We start from the raw sequence: 16,828 nt of genomic DNA, 5'->3' as shown, positions 1-16,828 counted from the left end.
CCAGAATGTCTCCTGCCTCAGATCATAAGAGGTTTTCCTACACTAGGCAGTTTTTCACTTTGGGAGCCAGATCTGGCTTCGCCTTTCGTAGCTTGTCTCCCTAAATCTGAGATTCTCCGTCTCTGAAATGGGCACGTCGCTTGCAGGGTGCTGTCGTGGGACTCGAGTGTGTGGCGCAGGTGATGACGTGCAGAGCACCTCGGGCACGCTCGCAACAGTGCCTGTGGCTGCCCTCCCTCACCGCCAGCGCTGCAGGGACCACCACGGAGGGCGTTTAACAACTGGCCCGGGAAGCTGGGACAACACTAGCCTGCCCCACGTGGTGATGCTGGTTATCAGCACTGTTCTCAGGTACCCTGTGCCAGAACCATCATAAGCACCTTACGAGTGTTATTTCGGTTTCACCTCCGTCCCGTTTTACTCACTACAGGAACAGGCTCAGGGAGGCTGAGCAAACGTGCTTACAGGGCCAGAGCTCACAAGTAGTGGGGAGGGCGTCAGACTCAGGCCTGTGGACTCCAAAGCCCTGTTTGGATTCTTCTGCTTGTTTCAGGTGTTTTACAGCAGAAGAGAAGGAGTGCCTAGACACAGGTGGAAACAGGTGCGGCAGCAGGTACAGTGGGGAGAGGGCGAGGCTGGGAGGATGGAGGAGGGCTGGCACGACCACGAGTGAGCGGTGTAAGGCCTGACTTCCTCCCGGGCTTCCCGGCATCAGGTGAAATCAATGAATTACTGCCGATTCATGCCAATTCGAAGAATTATTACTCCCTGATCTTTCTGATAACTACAAAAGCGAGAACGCCCTTGTCCCCAAGGGGCACACACCTTGCGCCCTCTCAACATGCTGCTCTGTGAGATCGGGGAAGAGTGCTTGAGGCATAGCCCTTCAGTGTGTAAACGCCGAGGCTGGACGCTGATGTCACCACTTAGAAAACTGTACAGAGAAAAAATACAAGATTCGTACTCAATTCCATTGCCGAGACTTGGCAGGCCCAGATTTCCTAGTGAACAGCTGGGGAAGTTGCCTTTTTCAGAGTAAAACACTGTGGGACTCCACAGAGAAAGGATACAGGGTAATAATGTAAACATCTTCCAGGAGTATTTAAATTTATGATCAGAGTTCTATGATGTCCTATTAATGAGGAAAGAACAGCGCTTTGTGGATACATCGTGAACTCTGAAGCTGGCGTTGAAGAGGACCGCTGTTCACTGCTCCTAGAGAACCATCAGCAGAAACGAAACCTAATTTTTGTGTATGCTGTCATGTATCCTCCAGAGTTTAATACTTTGGGCCTGATTTTTTTTTTCTCCAGGAGGAAAAAAAATGTATTTTTTTAACTTGAACAAATATTTGAGTCTATGTTAACTATTTTCACCTGATTACCACGATTTGTATATGTAATTTAAAAAAAAATCTGTAGTCAGATGTACATACAGAAAAAAAAAGAATCTGAATTCACCAATCAAAACAGAACCCTGGGGTGCTCAGGGAGCCATCATTTCCAGGAAGGCAGGCAGGGGTTTGGAAAGAAATGAGAAATGGCGGCAGTGCGGGAAGCATTCCTTCCGTTATATACACGTTTTGACATTGAGGGTTTTCAGAGCCACATTCCTGTGACAGATGTCGTAAATTTTGTGTCAAACAGTGAATGAAGCTATGTTGAGGGCTGACTCATACGAATGCAACTTTTGCCAAATTTTGGACACACAGGCATCAACCTAGAGGATGAGACTGGTTCCCGCTGCCTGTGAGTTTTCTTTCCATCTGTTCCCAAGGCCGAGGCAAACAAAGAGGTGAGTCAAGGCCTTATCAGGGCCCGCCAAGGCCGATGCCCTAACTGAAACGCTGATAGGGAGCAAGCCGGAGGAGGCTTATCATCAAGGCCTGAGACTCAGTGGCTTGCTCAAGGTCGCTCATCCGGTTGCCTTCAACCCCAGCTCTCCTGCAGGGCAGGCAGCAGAGTAGAGGGCTTGGAAACCAGAGGGGCCGCTTCCCATTCCCCGCCACTCACTGTGTGACCTCAGGTTTGTGCAGCCATTTCTTCGTCCTTGAAGGAGATCGTTGGCTCTTGGCGTGCCTGTACACTTCCTCTTCCTCCGGTCCCCATTCTGATCCTCTGCCCTGACTCTTCCTCCCCTGGGTTGGATTCCTAAGGAAACTGAAAGTAACTTTCATTTTGAAATGAAAGCCCCCCCCCCGCTCCCCCACTGCACATCCCCTGCACCAGTCCCCCGGTGGTGGCTTCCCAGTGTACCCCACACATAAAAGACATTCCAAATCCGTTTGTGGATTGGCCCAGACGCATATGCTCCTGTCACAATTCTGGCGTCCTTAATCACCTATGCACAGGACAGGAAGAATGTTTTCAAAGTGATAGGTTCACATTTCATTTTTGAGCAAAACACTGGCCCTTGAAAAGAAGTTTCTGTTGCTCCCTTCCGGGGCTGCACTTGGATGTGTTGCTGGGGGGAAGCCTGCTGGTAGGCCTTGCGGCAGATGTAAGTGAAGGCAGTTCAGCCCTCATTCATCCTTGGAGGGGCTGCGAGACAGGACCACTGCCGAGTCTGTCTGCTATCTGCAGAGGACAGCTAATGACAGGAAAGGGAAAAGCCCTTTATGTGGGTGTGTGTGGGGCAGAGGAACGATTCTCCTTCCTCTCTCCCCGGGTCCGTGGATGCTCCTTAGGGATGGGGGTGAGAGTGGAGGACACTTAATGGTGGTGAATCCTAATCTGTTATTAATTCAGGAGATACTCAGGATTTGGAATGCTGTCTTTCCAGTGAAACTTGTTGGACTCATAAATCAGATATTAAATTCCCAGGTACATGCAGTGGAATAATACAGCCCTGTGGTCTTTGATGAGCTGGGCTGACCACATCCTGCATCAGGACCCCACCCCACCCCACCCCATCCCAAGCCCACGTCCTCTATGAAAACCACATTTCACAATAAAACAGTTTGCCAATTAGCTGCTGGAGTCATGCTGTGGTCATGGACACCATCATCTGAAGTGAGCCCCGTCACTGTCTCAAATGAGGAAAGCACTGTTGCTAGAAACCCAGTGATCAGCATGTTAGAAATGTGACCCAGCGCTCAGGCAATAGGGTTTTTCCTTTTTGTTTTTAAGGTGAGTGATGGCTTCACAGGGATGGCTGGCGTAGCTGCATCCTGGGAGTCCGTCGGGAAGTGACTCCCTGGCTTTCTGGTGCTCAGTGACCGCCATCCCTGCTCTGTTCTCACAGTGTACTCCTTTCCAGGAAACTCCAGGACTGTCTGCCTTAGCACCTTCTTAAGAAATAAAAAAGGAACAGGCCGATAGTTTTCCTAGGAATAGGAGTGTAATCAATGTAAAGACAGTGTGACTCAGCAAAGTGTTTCTAGTCTCAAATCCTGGCAGGACTGTTGACATCTCTTCAATCCCCAGCCCTCCACTGGAGAACGCCTATCTGGAAGGCCTCCCGTTTCTGACTTGTGTTCTCTCTTTCCCCTCCAGCGACAGTTTTTCATTAATCTCTCCTGCTCACTCTCTCTTAAACATAGAAAGAGCTTCCATAGTGCCTTCTAGTCACTAGGGAACATATGGAGCTTAAGATGATAAGTAAATTGGCCTACAGGACCAGGAATTTCCATTTCCACTTAAGCATTTATTTTAGGGATTATAGGTTGGAGGCTGTCGGACAATATAGAGTGAGTATAAAACAGACTTGGGGAGTCTATAATCTGGAGGAAGCAAAGCATGCGTATTAAAAATAATAATAATAGGATCTGATTGCCTGGCAAAATGAGAGCAAATGATACAGGAGTGCATTGAAAATAGACATCATGCTCCCTTCCTGGAAGATTTTTAACCACTGAAAACCAGTGGGAAAGGCTCTCTCGGGCACGCTGTGTAATTTTCTCCAGTACTCCAGCCTCAGGCATGCGCGACCCGCCTTACCTCTCAGACCTTAGAAGCAAGAGCTCTGCTGGTTTGTAAGTGCCTTGGTTTTGCTATTTACTCTGGCCAGCAAGATTTTTGTTCTGTATTGTCGGTTTCTTCTGCAGGACTTAATTTAAAAATTCTCCCCTCTTACCCATGTCCCATTTCTCGTTTTATGTCATTTAACTTCAAAAAAAATTTTTTTTGGTCTTACTATATCTTCGCTTTTATCCTAGAGCATCCGTAAATCTTCAGAGCAAAGAAATAGAGCATAAATAAATAATTACATAGACTCTCATGGACTACAGGATCAGCTTTTTACTCCACGAGAGGGATCTGCAGGGAGCTTTTGCTTTCTGGGAAAGCAGGTGGATAAGTCACCATGAACACTCACTTCTTCCATGGAAAGACTTCCTTTGGTCCTTGGAGAAGAGTCACCTGACCTGCTGGGGTTGCCAGACTCCAGTCTTCTTAATGGGTTGGGAGCCCTGGGGGTCTGCAGATAATCCTTTTTCCAGCCTTCCAGGAAAGATGGAAAGCGAGCTGGTGTGCCAGAGAGAATTAGGTTTCGCTCCTGTATTGATAGGAACTGAGGTGGGGGGGGTGGCAACTCCCTTGTACTTTTCTCCTTTTGGTTCCTACCCAAGAAAGAGAAAGCATTACTGATAAACATGGGGTAATGAATTTGGATGAAAAAGGGTCTGACTTGCATATAACAGCAATAGACATGTGCTATGTATTTAAAGGAATATGTAAATTTCATGCAGCAATTTGCAAGTTCAAATGAAAATCTATTTGCCAAATTTGGATACAGGACTGCAAGGTAAATAAGCCAAAATGTGCACATAAGATATAAGGCACCATGTAATTGTATGCATTCCCAGGTTATTTGTTATAAAATGATAGGGGAAATATATAAAGAAAAAGAATGTCATTCATAATCTCACCACCACTTAAAAAAATTATTTTCCTTGTGTTTTACCTGTGTGTATATATAGAGCTTTTTATCTAAAACCTTATTTTTTATTCAAAAAAATTTCTGTAAGCACCTTCCTAGGCTGCTAACCTAACCTTCATGGTATCATGAAGATACTGGCTAATCCACTGTAACTTGTTATTCTCCTATTTTTGAACATTCGGCTTCTTTCTGATTTTTTTTTTTTTTTTTTTTTTTTTTTTTTTGCTCTCATCACTGTAACTGATATGAGGTTCTTTGTAATTTGGATATTTTCTGACTCATAGGAAATGAAAACATACACTTTTTTTTAAAAAAAAAAAAAAAGCTATTTCTTTTCAGTGTGGGCATACCCAAAATATGATTCCTGCTCCAGCCTGGACTGGACAGCCCATTTGATTTCCAGCCTTTGAGTCCGTAAGAAAGAAACAAAGCAAAACTTTCCCCAAATTCGTTGAAACAGAGGCGTTTAAGCAATCTAGCTCCACACGTTACCTCTGTATCTCCCCCCCTCCTCCTCCCACCAGCAGAAACAAACCTGAACTTGAAGAGATGCTCTCGCAGCGGCCACCCACTCTCTCCTGTACCCCGAGTCTAGACCAAGCACTGATACAAGTGAACAGCAGGTGTGTGGGCTCCAAGGCACTGCCCAGGGTCACTCTTTCTTCCGTTTTGGGAAGACCCTGGACTACTGGTAACAAACAGTGATAGAGGGAAGCAGCAGTGATAAAAGAAACTTAAAGTGCATTGCGAAGATGCAGTCCACCATAGACGTTAAACCCCAGGCTTTGCTCACTCTTGTTTCAAGGGCAGGTGTTTTCCAAAGAGGTTTGTTTTGCATTTTGTATTGGATCCCCATGGAGGTGAACGGGCGGGAGGTTTTTTATCTTAAGTTGTTTGTACTGAGATTGACAGCCTGGAGTTCCCTGAAGTATGGACTCCAAAATTGCCTTTTCTATACAAATCCGGATGAAAGTCTGCCTCAGAAGCTGTTCCGGGGACATCACCGGGCTCTGGCCCTTCACCTCCTCTCTCCCTTGTTGTGTTACAAAAAATAAATACAACTACAAAAGCAGAAAATAAAAACCCAGGCTTTGAAGCAAGACCAGTATTTGAAAGTCGCTCAGCCACCTACTGGTTGTGTGGGTTTGAGTGAGCTGTGTAACTCCTCTGTCCGCAAGGTAGGGATGATAATAACCGTACCTGCCCCCAGGGCATGGCTCGGACAGTACATGGGAAGTGTTTAGTACGGTGCCTGACACAGCAAGCTCTCAGTGATGCACGACTTCCTTTGTGTTATTTAAACACACCTGAGTCTTGTGTCTGCAATCAGCCTCCCCTGGCTACAAAGAAAAGGCTGCCCCTTGTCTCTTCCGTTCTCACCTGTGAGGCTGCTATTTGGTGCTGTCTTTGCTCCTTCAAAGCTGCCTCTGATGTTTATTTCATCAGGATGGTTCAGAGCCAGATGGCCCAGTTGGATCTTCCTCCTGAAGTCACAAGGAGGCAAGGCTCCATCGCCCTTCAGGACTAAAATCCAGTATCGACGAACAGCAAGAACAGCCCCTCTCCAGTGGGGAGGGCAGGGCTTGAGTAGACCCAGCACGACGGAGCAACCAACCACGGCCAGCTCTCGGGGAGCCACCTCCCCCGTGCCATCCGGAAGAGAGCGCCTAGGTCCTGTGTCTCCTCCGAGGCGTGATGGGGTTTGCCTCCGGGGTTCGGTTTCTTGGGGATTCACAATGACACTATGAAAACTCAGCTCACCTGGTTGTTGATCTTATTTCCAGACACTGGAAGGTTACCTAGGGCACTTGAAAGTTTTCTTTGGACAGTAATGAAATCCTTGTCCTCCTCTGGTGAAATCCTTATCGTCTGAGGTCCTGCTTCATGGTTTCCTCTGTCGAGATGTGGTTGTATCTCTAGCCTCGAAACAAGGGTCAGCAGGAGGAAGCAGGCTCTTCTCAGTCGGAGCAGATCCTGGATATGCAGAGAAGGCAGCAGCCTAGCTTCCTGGCTGTGGCTCTTATCTAGAGCAGCTTTGGGGTGTGGGGCAGGGTGCAGGGACCCAGCCAGCACCAGGAACAAAAGCCAAACACCTGCTCTGTGCTTTTGAATCTGGTTGGCCAGGGTGTCTGACACCAGGGAACATCTTTCCTTTCACACTCCATTGTCTTGTGGCTTCAATTACATTCCTGACTCAGAGCCCAGCAATGGGGATAGCAGACACTCCAGAAATTCTTAGAGCAGTGACTCACTTGAGTTTTCAGCCTCCCCACCCTGCTAACCGTGCCGCACACGTCTGGTCCTCCAGGGGGAGGGCATCAGCACCTCCACAAGCTGGGCCAGCGTCCTCTGGCCTCAGAACTGGTGTGAGGGTGGGTCCTACCGGGGTGAGCACTGAGTGCATCAGCAAGAGCGGGAGACCCAAAAGAATGAGGAAAAAAGATAGAATTTAATATTTTACATTTCCCCCCTCCAAAACCATTAATGAAGTCTTTATTGGAAAAATCTGAATATCCTTGGTCTTCCTTCCACTTACTTTACAGCGATGTTTTACCTTGAGTTACAAACGTGGGAAGTCTTAAGCTGACTGTATATCTCTTTGATGCCGTGGAGCGCCACCACGAAGAGCTAGGGCCCTCTGCAAGCTTCTCACTTGCACACTTGCCCTTGACTCTCCTGAGGACCCCACCCTGCCGTCCCCCAACCCAGAGCATTCTTCACCCCGCCACCACTCTCACACGGGGCAAATGCCGACCACAGTTATGTGCTATGTGTTTTTGTGAGTCTGCAACACTGAAAACACTCGGGTTCAGTCCCTGGTTCTTCCCGGGTAGCAGCTGGATGGTTTGAGGCCAGTCATTTTGGCCTCTCCAAAGCTGCTTCCTCCTCTAAGCCTGTCCTTTATGGTTGCATTAAAGAATAAAAGATAAAATATGTCCAGGGCCTGGTACGAGGCAGACTATCAGCAAATACTAGGGTTGTCAATGCCCTTTCTTCACGCCTGGTCCATTGTAAAAGGAAGACTGAGCAGGTCCTGTCTGTCCCTTAAAAAGAACCCCTGCCGCCTCACGTTAGCCTGAAGGGTCTTGCATGGAAACTTGGCGCTTCGAAATAGCCCCATGAGTCTCCTGCCTCCACTGCCCAAGCTTTTAAAGCGGAGGGGCGTCTCCAGAGAGAGGCTGGTTCAAAGGGTGATGCCGGCATCGTTTTCTGAAACTAATGCTTAATTTTTTTCTTTTATTTTAGAGTCAGCCATTAACAAAACAGCAGGAGAGTGTGTCTGAGGGCTCCTCAGGGAGCGAGGCCCAGCTGGGAAGGGCAGGGCCAGTCCTGAGCCTCCGTGAGTTTCAGCAAGTGGTGCATTTCCAGGCAAGGCCCGTCTCCCGGCCGCTGGGTTGCGGAGTCCAGGCCAGCAGCACCGGCCCTGCTCGGGGCCGGGCGGGCGGGGGTTGATGCACGTGGGACTCACCTGGGGACCCAGTCAAAATGCAGATTCCGACTGTGGTGTGAGGCAGGCCTGAGGGTCTGCCTTTCTCACCGGCGCCAGGGCAGCCGGTCCCGGGACCACACCTGGAGTAGCGGAGCTCTGAGGGGTGGCTTGGACTGTAATGTTGGCATTACTCAGAGAGACTGTAGGTGGTGGGAAGAGACAGAAACCAACTCACCCTGCCCAGGAGCCACAGCCCGGAAGGGAGCGTGTGGTGCTCACAGCAGCCTGGGTCCTGGGGCGGGGAAGTGAGGGCCTTGAGACTGGATACAGTGGGAAAGAAGCAATCCCTCACCAGGGAATCGGGGCATCTTAGGTAGCCCACACCCACAAATGCCGGCTCCAGCCCTCCCAGGCCCACAGCAGACACTGAGGGAGCTAAGGCACCTGCCAGGGCTACGGCCAGGCGAGTGGGACACTAGGGTGCAAAATTAGGGAGGTTCCCACCTCGCAGTCACGCAGGCATGCATGCATGGACACCTCCCTGACTTCTGCACCCTGGAGGCCTCACTCCCCTCACCCTGGTCCAGGCCTGCTAAGGAAGAGACCAGTCACTCTGTGCTTTCCCCTCTTTCGTGTTCTGTTCCTTCTGGGACAGCCAGCTTGACCCTCTGTGCCTCCATTTGTCCCTCAGGAAAATATGATAACACAGTGAAAGCGAGTTTGGCGGTGGCTTACCATGAACAGCTTCAGAATCTATCCTGGAACATCTGGCACCTAACCCAGGACCTGGCATGTCGTCGGCGCTCAGTAAATGTCTTGTGCCTGAGTGATTGACTCCTATCGCTCGCTGGAAAGGAGCTTTCATTATCTAATTGCAGTTCCTCCCTATCAGAGGGCAGGAGCCGGTTTCTCATCATCTTTGCACTTAGTGTGTTCCTGGAATATAACAGCAGGCAACAAAAGTCTTGAATTTGATAGAAGTGAAACTCACTCCCCACGAAGGTTAAGTCATTAGTTGTAACAAGGTGGCAAATGAGGGACCCTCTTCAAAATACTTCCCTTACTCCTCTTGAAATTCCAGTGTTGATAACTTATTCCTTTGATGTTCCTTTTCCTTACCGACTTGTCTTATTTTAAAACAGCAGAGCTGTAGAGAAAGGACTACATTAACCAAAAAACAAAACTCTGCCTTTATTGCATTTGTGCCTTGGAATTTTATAAACCAGGCAAACACTCGCCTGGGGACCGTATTCAAGGCATCGCCTGTTTTTGTACAGCCTGAGAGCTAGGAACGGCTTTTATATTTTTACATGGTTGAAAAAAAACTCAAAAGAAAAATAATAGTTCATGATATGTGAAAAGTATATAAAACTCAAATGTCAGCGTTTATAAATAAAGGTTTATTGGAACACAGCCACAGCCGTCCAGTTATGTGATGTCTGTGGCTTTTTTGTGCTCCAGTGATGGAGGTGAGTTGCCATGAGTCTTATGGTCCACAAAGTCTGAAATATTCACTATCTGACTCTGTACAGAAAAAAATTGTTGACTCCCGACTCTAAAAGGAGGCTGTTTGTACTTCTACAATTATCCTATCAGCTTGTTCCAGGATTGTTTACCAAACCATTAGATAGAATCTAATTTCAGTGAAAAAAAAAAAAAAAAAAGCCCTCATTTTAGAAGCTATGTAGATTCCCAGAAAGCTATATGTAAGTAGAAATCCTATGAATGAAATCATGGCTTAAATATTTTTTATAATTTCTACTTAAAATAATTATTTAGGTTTAGAGAAATGCAAATATTCTCTCTCTGAGTTTGTCTGAAGCAGGTGCCCCATTATCCCAGAGGCACGTCCTCTTTAACCTGTCTCCTCACTGCTCAGAATTCTTGGGGCACAGGCCATCAGGACAGGTGCACTCCACACGTAACCTCAGTCTCGGCTCATTGGAGGCAGACTGCTTTGAATTATGCTTCTAGCCAGAGAGAGACTTCTCAGCGGTGGAGAAGGAAGTGATTTACTCCAGGCACTCCCAGCAAGATGCCTGGTAAATCATCTACAGTGAATGGTTTCCATACTGCAAGGAGCAGGGGCGGGCAAGAACGGGCAAGAATAGGAATTCCAGAATTGGTATTTCTCGTCTTGTCCCCTATCCCACCCTGCAGCTTATCGGTAAGTGTGAGGTTGTCATTTTGGCCCCGTATCCCCACATGGACTCACTCTCTCCACAAACTTTCGGTTTTGCAGCTGGTCGACTTGAAGGAATGTGAACTTGGGCTGAGCTGGCAGCGTGGAGATTTTCAAGTGAGACGTCACCTCCCAGTCGGGGAAGTTGGTCAAGTCGGATCCCAGTCTGTAAGTTGTGATTCCCCCTGGCTCTCTGGAATTCTCGGTTTTCCTAGAGGGATTTTGATGGTGTCACCACTGTGAGTCTTGGAGCTCCGTTTCCCTTTCTCACCTTCGTCGGTGTCGCAGCAGGTGCCATATGAGAATTCACAGGCCCCTAGCAGCATGGGAGCCTTCTAGCCGTGCTTCAGATTGCTGGTGAGCAATTTAAAGATCAGCTCCACCTTCAGGATGTGAACTGGGGAGAGTTAACAGAAGGCCACAGGCTTTTCACTCTGCCTGCACAGGTGAATTTTCCCATCTCCCAGGTTCATAGTGTAATGCGGTATATGGCATGAAATATCTTCAAGCAAGGAATCCCCAGTCTTTTCCTGATGTGAAGAAACTTTGCATCTGCCCAGAGTCATAGAATCAGTCCTGCCATACTCACAACATTTCTGACACCAGATGCATGGGTTTTCCACACATCAGTCCATTCTCTGACACCAGCCAAGGGTCCTACAATTCAGTTTGGTTCTGACACTGTCTGCTTGGAGTTAGCATCAGATCCCACAGGTTAAGGGCTCAATCCCACAAGACTGCTCCTACCTCGGGTGCCAATCACGAGTCCCAGGCTGTCGCCCGTACTTTCGAGTGTCCGCTGGCTGTAAATCAGAGTTCCCGTTCCCTCCTCCTTGGGTTAAAAAATTTGCTAGAGTGGCTCACAGAATTCAGGAAAATGCTTGCTTTTGTTTACTGGTTTATTGTAAAGAATATAATAAAGATTTGAATGAACAGCCAGATGAAGAGATACATAGGACAAGGTCCAGAAGCGTCCTGCACTGAAAGTTCCAGGCTTCTGATCATGGCTTGGTGTTTCTGGTGACGAGCCCCCGTCCAGGATTTCACCACAGGTCCCCTCATTAGAACAAAAGGCGCTCCTACCGCATAGGAATTTAGAGAGGTCTTTGGAGCTCTGTGTTAGGAACTGGGGTCAAAGACTAAATATTAGAAGATTCTCCTAGCACCCCTATTTACAAGGGTTTTTGGAGCTCTGTGTCAGGAACCAGGGGCAGAAATCGACATATGTATTTCTTATTTCACAAAAGGAGACCCAATTTTACAGATAGGGAGCTGAAGACCAGATTGACGAAGCAAGTTGCCCAACATCCTGCAGCAAAGGGGCAGCAGGGTTCACATTAAAATTTAGGGTCCCTGACCTCTTATCCAGAGCATTTCCCATTACACACACTGTCTTCCTTTGACTAGTGGAGGCAGGGCGGCAGGTGGAACCAGGAAGGCAGATTAGTAAATGGATGGGACCAGGTCATTAAACAGAGGTGAATAAATACCATATGATATCACTCATATGTGGAATCTTAAAATAAAAAAAGACACTAATGAACTTATTTACAAAACAGAAACAGACTCACAGACATAGAAAACAAACTTACGGTTACCAGTGGGGAACGGGGGACAGAAGGGATAAATCGGGAGTTTGAGATTTGCAGATACTACTACGTATCAAATAAACAAGTTTACACTGTACAGCACAGGGAACTATATTCAATATCTTGCAGTAACCTATAACGAAAGAGAGTATGAAAAGGAATATATGTATGTATACATATGACTGAAACATTATGCTGTACACCGGAAATTGACACAACATTGTAAACTGACTATACTTCAATTAAAAAAAAAAAGGTGAGAGGAACCACTAAATGCCAGACAGAGGAAGCACCCAGGGCTGCACACCTCCATCTCTGATACAGCTACCATATGTCTTTATATTACAGAAAGGATGAAAACACAGCTTCAAGACCCGTGCCCTAGACTCTTCTCAGACTGCCAGCTCTAAGTCCTACTGGTGCCATGGACTTCACACGGATCCTCTTAGGCAGCAATAACTTGCAATAACTATCCGAACAGGTAATATCCCCATTGTAACTGAAAACAAAACTGAGGCTCAGAAAGCACAGTGAGCTGGTAAGTGGTAGAGCTGGGCCTGGAACACGGAGCTGGCTGTGTGCAAAGTTCAAGTTCTTTTTTTTTTTTTTTTTTTTACCATTTTCTGCTGCTTCCCTGCTGAGAATGCTAATGAGCTTCAGGGAGAAGAGGAGGGGCCTAGTGGGGGCGGCTGGTTGGAGGATGAGCCAGGCAAGGCTCCCCAGCCTTCTGGGCCTTCTGCTGGGCTGCCCGTCTGTCCTGCAGGGAGCCCTGGGTTCAGCTGTAACTGGAGTGAGAGTCGGAGGGAGAAGACAGGCTTCCCCCAGCCAGAGAAAGCGGCGCCCGCTTGCCCCCGAGCGTGGCCCGATGGCCTTACTGCTCTCCGATGCTTTGGGCAAAGCAGGGGACCCATACCCGCTCGTTTGACAGGAGATAAAGAACCTATCTGATCCTAAACCAGGGCTAAGTTTTATGCCATCTTCCTTTGTCAGAAGGAAAATCAACACCTACATGCTCTGTATGGTACCCCCTCTTATGAAAAATTCCCTCAGAGCATGGGGCAGATGGACCCAACACATGCTGACCCATGTGACAGAACCAGCCTCTAAGTTAGTTCATCTGACTCACCTGGTGGGCGTGATGGTCCTTCAGTTCCAGAGGAATCAATTTTCTTCCCCCAGGAGCACAACCATCCTTTTAAACGGACTTTCACATTGTGCAGTTCAGTGGCGGGGGGGGGGAACCCCTGCCCACCAGGGCCACGTAATAACTGTTGTGGACCCTGGATACTCTGGCTTTTGTGGGCCCCTTCCTCCCTAAAAAAATGTAAAAGTTTTATTTTATGTCTGCATTGGTATGAAGACAAATATATTAATATTATATACCAAAATAATTTCTTCATCCTAAAAATTCTTTTATTTTCTTCCTATTTTAGAAGAAATTAAAACGTTTTCACGGGCCTCCTAAAGCATCCTGGGCCCCGGACACTGCGCCTCGCCTGATGAATGGAGGAGAAGTTGGTCCTGCTCCCCACCCACCCCACGGCCCTGTTTGATGAAACAAGCAAAGAGCCTGTTGCATTTGCTGAAGGAAATTCACAGTGTAGAGCATCTCTTCACTGAAGAGAGTCAAGTAATAAAAGACAGTCAGGAGGAGAGACCCTAGAAAGCCCAGGCCTGGGTGTCAGAGGCCTCGGTCTTTGTTGGGACTTTGCTACCTGACTCCTCAGTTGTCCTGTGGAAACAAGGGTACATTGTTTGGGGGTTATGTTGAAGGTCAAAGGAGCCAGAGGCAGGGCCAGGAGCGGGAGTGAAGTTTTAATGAAGCCAGAACTCAGATTGATCTCATGACTCTGATGGGGAAAATAAGCCAAAGGCAAGCAAAAGCCCTGACCTGAGAGACGGTGAGGTCCCCACCCCGGGGACACCCCGGGGAGTGTCCAGAGGGGCTCCTGCCCAGGTGCTCTCAGGAGATGGAGGCCCCAGATAAACAGACAATCCAAGGGGCCTCGGGGGTGCGGGCCTTCCGGGCAGGTATGCTGTTTGAGAGAGAAGCAGCCAGACAAGGGAAGGGAGCCACGTGGGCACAGGCTCCCTGCAGAGCAGCCCCGGGCGGGTGGCCGCCCTGCTGGCACAGGCAGCTTTGCGGATGTGGGGTGAGGGAGGGTGGGCAGCGGGTGGAAAGGGTAGCGCCGACCAGATGGCAGAAAGCCACGAGGTACATGAGTGACCTCTCTCCACGGCCCGCGGAATTTGTCAGGTCACCAACTTCATGAAACGTGGTTGAATATTTTGTAGGAAACAATGAAGGAGCTGAGCTTTGCGACCAGTTTTGACATTAGCTGAAACCGAAAAGTGCAGATATGCGAGAGCAAGGAATCAGAAGATGCCAGAAGGGAGGTGAGGCACAGGCCAATGATCTTGGCAAGGGCTTCGGGCAGCCACAGTCAGGGCCATCTGGTGAGCAGGCCCCACAGGCACAGGGCCTCTGGCAGGTCAGCTTTTTTCAAAAGCTTCTGAAAATATGTGAGACAAGAAAAAAAAAATTAATGGATCTAAAATACAAAGAGAAAAGTATAAAATTGAGAGTAATACATTTAATGAGACATCTGTAGGACATAATTATGTCAACTTCACTTTTCAATTTAGTATTTATAAGTTCTTTATAGTTGAAAAGAAAGCTATGTTTTGATTTTTCTCACTCTATAAAATTTCCTGTGTCTGTATGATGACAGCCTGGAAAGCAGAGCCAATCACATAGTCAGCGGATGACTGGGCAGCTAAATAGTTTCAAAAGCAAAATTAAGAAAACCCTTTTGATTTTTTTTCCCACAGCAAGAATGTTACATTTAATGTGAAATAAAAGTATATTCTAATTTTGATATGATGCCGAATGTGGGCTCGATGATTAAAAGGTCCTGGGGCTATTATGGTCTGAAACCAGCCCTGCCCACGGGCCCTGGAATTGGGGTGCAGGCCAAGTTGAACCAGATCGCTGAGGAGGGAGATGGGGGCCTCAGCTGATATCAGATAATGACTGCACTGGGGCATATCAGAACCTTCCAGTTCAGAGTCCGTCTGTACACAGGTGCTTTTAAGCCTGAAGGGCTGTTCAGATGTACGAGCTCTTGGATGCGGGTATAAAGCCCTCGGGAAGGAAGACGCACCTTACAAGTGTAGTGAACCATTCAGTCTTCACCGGGGCTAAGGTCACTCATGAAGGAGAGAGTGAACCAGCACAGGGCAGGTGACAAATGACTACTTGGCTGGTGGCAGGGGGCCTGAGCGGGGCAGGAGGCCTGGGTGTGAGGCAGGGAGCTGCCGCCTGCGACCTGGGGTGGCCGCCATGCAGCATCACTTAGCGTGGTGGGTGTCCTGATGGCAGCTGGCACGTACTGTCACCCGCTCCAGCAGTAAAAACGACACTAATCACCATTTGCCCTCTTTTTTGCCCCCTTCATGGTTTCACTCTTACACTTGAGAAAAGGGAGGAGAAAAAACAATGGTGCCCTCCGGGCTTCTCTCTCTCCCTCGTTTTTTGTCTTTGGTCCTGCTCCAAGGCTCATATTGTGCCAGGCCCTTGCTCGTCACACCCCGCCGTGTTCTCTCTCTGCCCCAGCCCTCCCCAGCCCATTTCTCTGACCGCATGCTCCTCTCAGTGCGGCAGCACAGTGGCCCACAGACACCAGCTCAGGGCCCTCGCAGGCTGGGCTCAGAGCTGTGAGCGGTGGGGAGAGGAGAGGCCAGACTGGGGCCCCGGGGAGAGCCCCGGCCTTCTCTCCCCTCACCACCAGGGGCTCTGGGCAGAGGACCTCAGCCCTGAAGCAGCAGTGAGGACGCGCTGGTGTAAGGCCACGGGTATTTGCTCTTCATCAGCTGGTGACCTGGGGAAGGCAGTTTAATGGCTCTGTGTGTCTTTCTGTCATGAGTATCAGTGACCAGAAAGGCAGTAGTCAAACAGCAAAGTGGGGCAGTGGCCCTCCTCCAGAAAGCAGGCCTGGCCCTCCTTCCCCAAGGAGGTCCTGCCCCTCCCAGCGCTCCCTCCACCACACCAGGGTCGCTCCAGACCCTGAGGTCTAATATTTTTCACAGTAATGAACTAACATTCAACTAGTACTTCCCTGCGCACTGTGATGCTGGGAACAAGGTGGGCCCAGTGTCAGAATTACACCCATTTTACAGATGAGGAAACAGTTCAGGGTGAACTGACTGACCGGTATTCTGGGGCTGGTAATGGACCAGCCAAGCGAGACTGGAACCTGGTTCTTCTGACTCCAAGCTCACAGTATATGGGCTTGGACCCGGAACCCACAGGAACCAGGCCATGAACATGGATTTGGATGAGGAGGAGTACGCCGTCAGTGAGTACATGTGGTCCCAGAACCAGAATTTCTGTCTCAGGCAATTCTCAAGGCTCTTAAAATGCTGATATCGTGTAAAGCCACTGAATCTTAGCGAGAAGATTTTCTACCTTAAGAACATTATATTCTGATTATGGGGGTGCCCTGAAGTCTGGGTCCTAGAATGAAGAGACATGGGACACAGCCACAACACATGACCACAGCCAGTAACATACAACTCAAGAAATACACAACTCATTGTAAGCGCCAGCTAAAAGTTGTTGCTTGTCGTCTGCTTCTGCAAGGATGAAGTCACCAGCCACTGCAGTCTTGGACCTTCAGCACACCCTGAAAGGAGTGTAGGGCACTCTGGGAAAGCTGGCAGAACAGGCCTTCAGGTAGTGAGATATTT

General features: G+C 48.5%; 1 long non-coding RNA gene across 5 annotated transcripts; it reads left to right on the top strand.

Annotated features, from left to right (window-relative positions):
- The first annotated feature begins 551 nt into the window (after positions 1–551).
- On the top strand, positions 552–14,956 carry LOC105095824 (uncharacterized). Of its 5 annotated transcripts, none has more exons than XR_010380832.1 (7): positions 552–613; positions 1,647–1,794; positions 6,325–8,218; positions 9,000–9,115; positions 10,551–10,658; positions 12,428–12,560; positions 13,513–14,956. It is a non-coding gene; the product is annotated as an uncharacterized LOC105095824 (long non-coding RNA). The 5 variants fall into 5 exon arrangements; XR_010380833.1 differs by lacking the exon at positions 552–613 and adding an exon at positions 10,283–10,350 and having other exon boundaries at positions 1,304–1,794; XR_010380835.1 differs by lacking the exon at positions 552–613 and having other exon boundaries at positions 1,305–1,794; positions 6,325–7,657; positions 8,125–8,218.
- Positions 14,957–16,828: the final 1,872 nt, after the last annotated feature.

This window comes from Camelus dromedarius, chromosome 5, assembly GCF_036321535.1.
Source record: "Camelus dromedarius isolate mCamDro1 chromosome 5, mCamDro1.pat, whole genome shotgun sequence".
Classification (NCBI taxonomy): domain Eukaryota; kingdom Metazoa; phylum Chordata; class Mammalia; order Artiodactyla; family Camelidae; genus Camelus; species Camelus dromedarius.
This window is presented reverse-complemented; position numbering and strand designations above follow the sequence as displayed.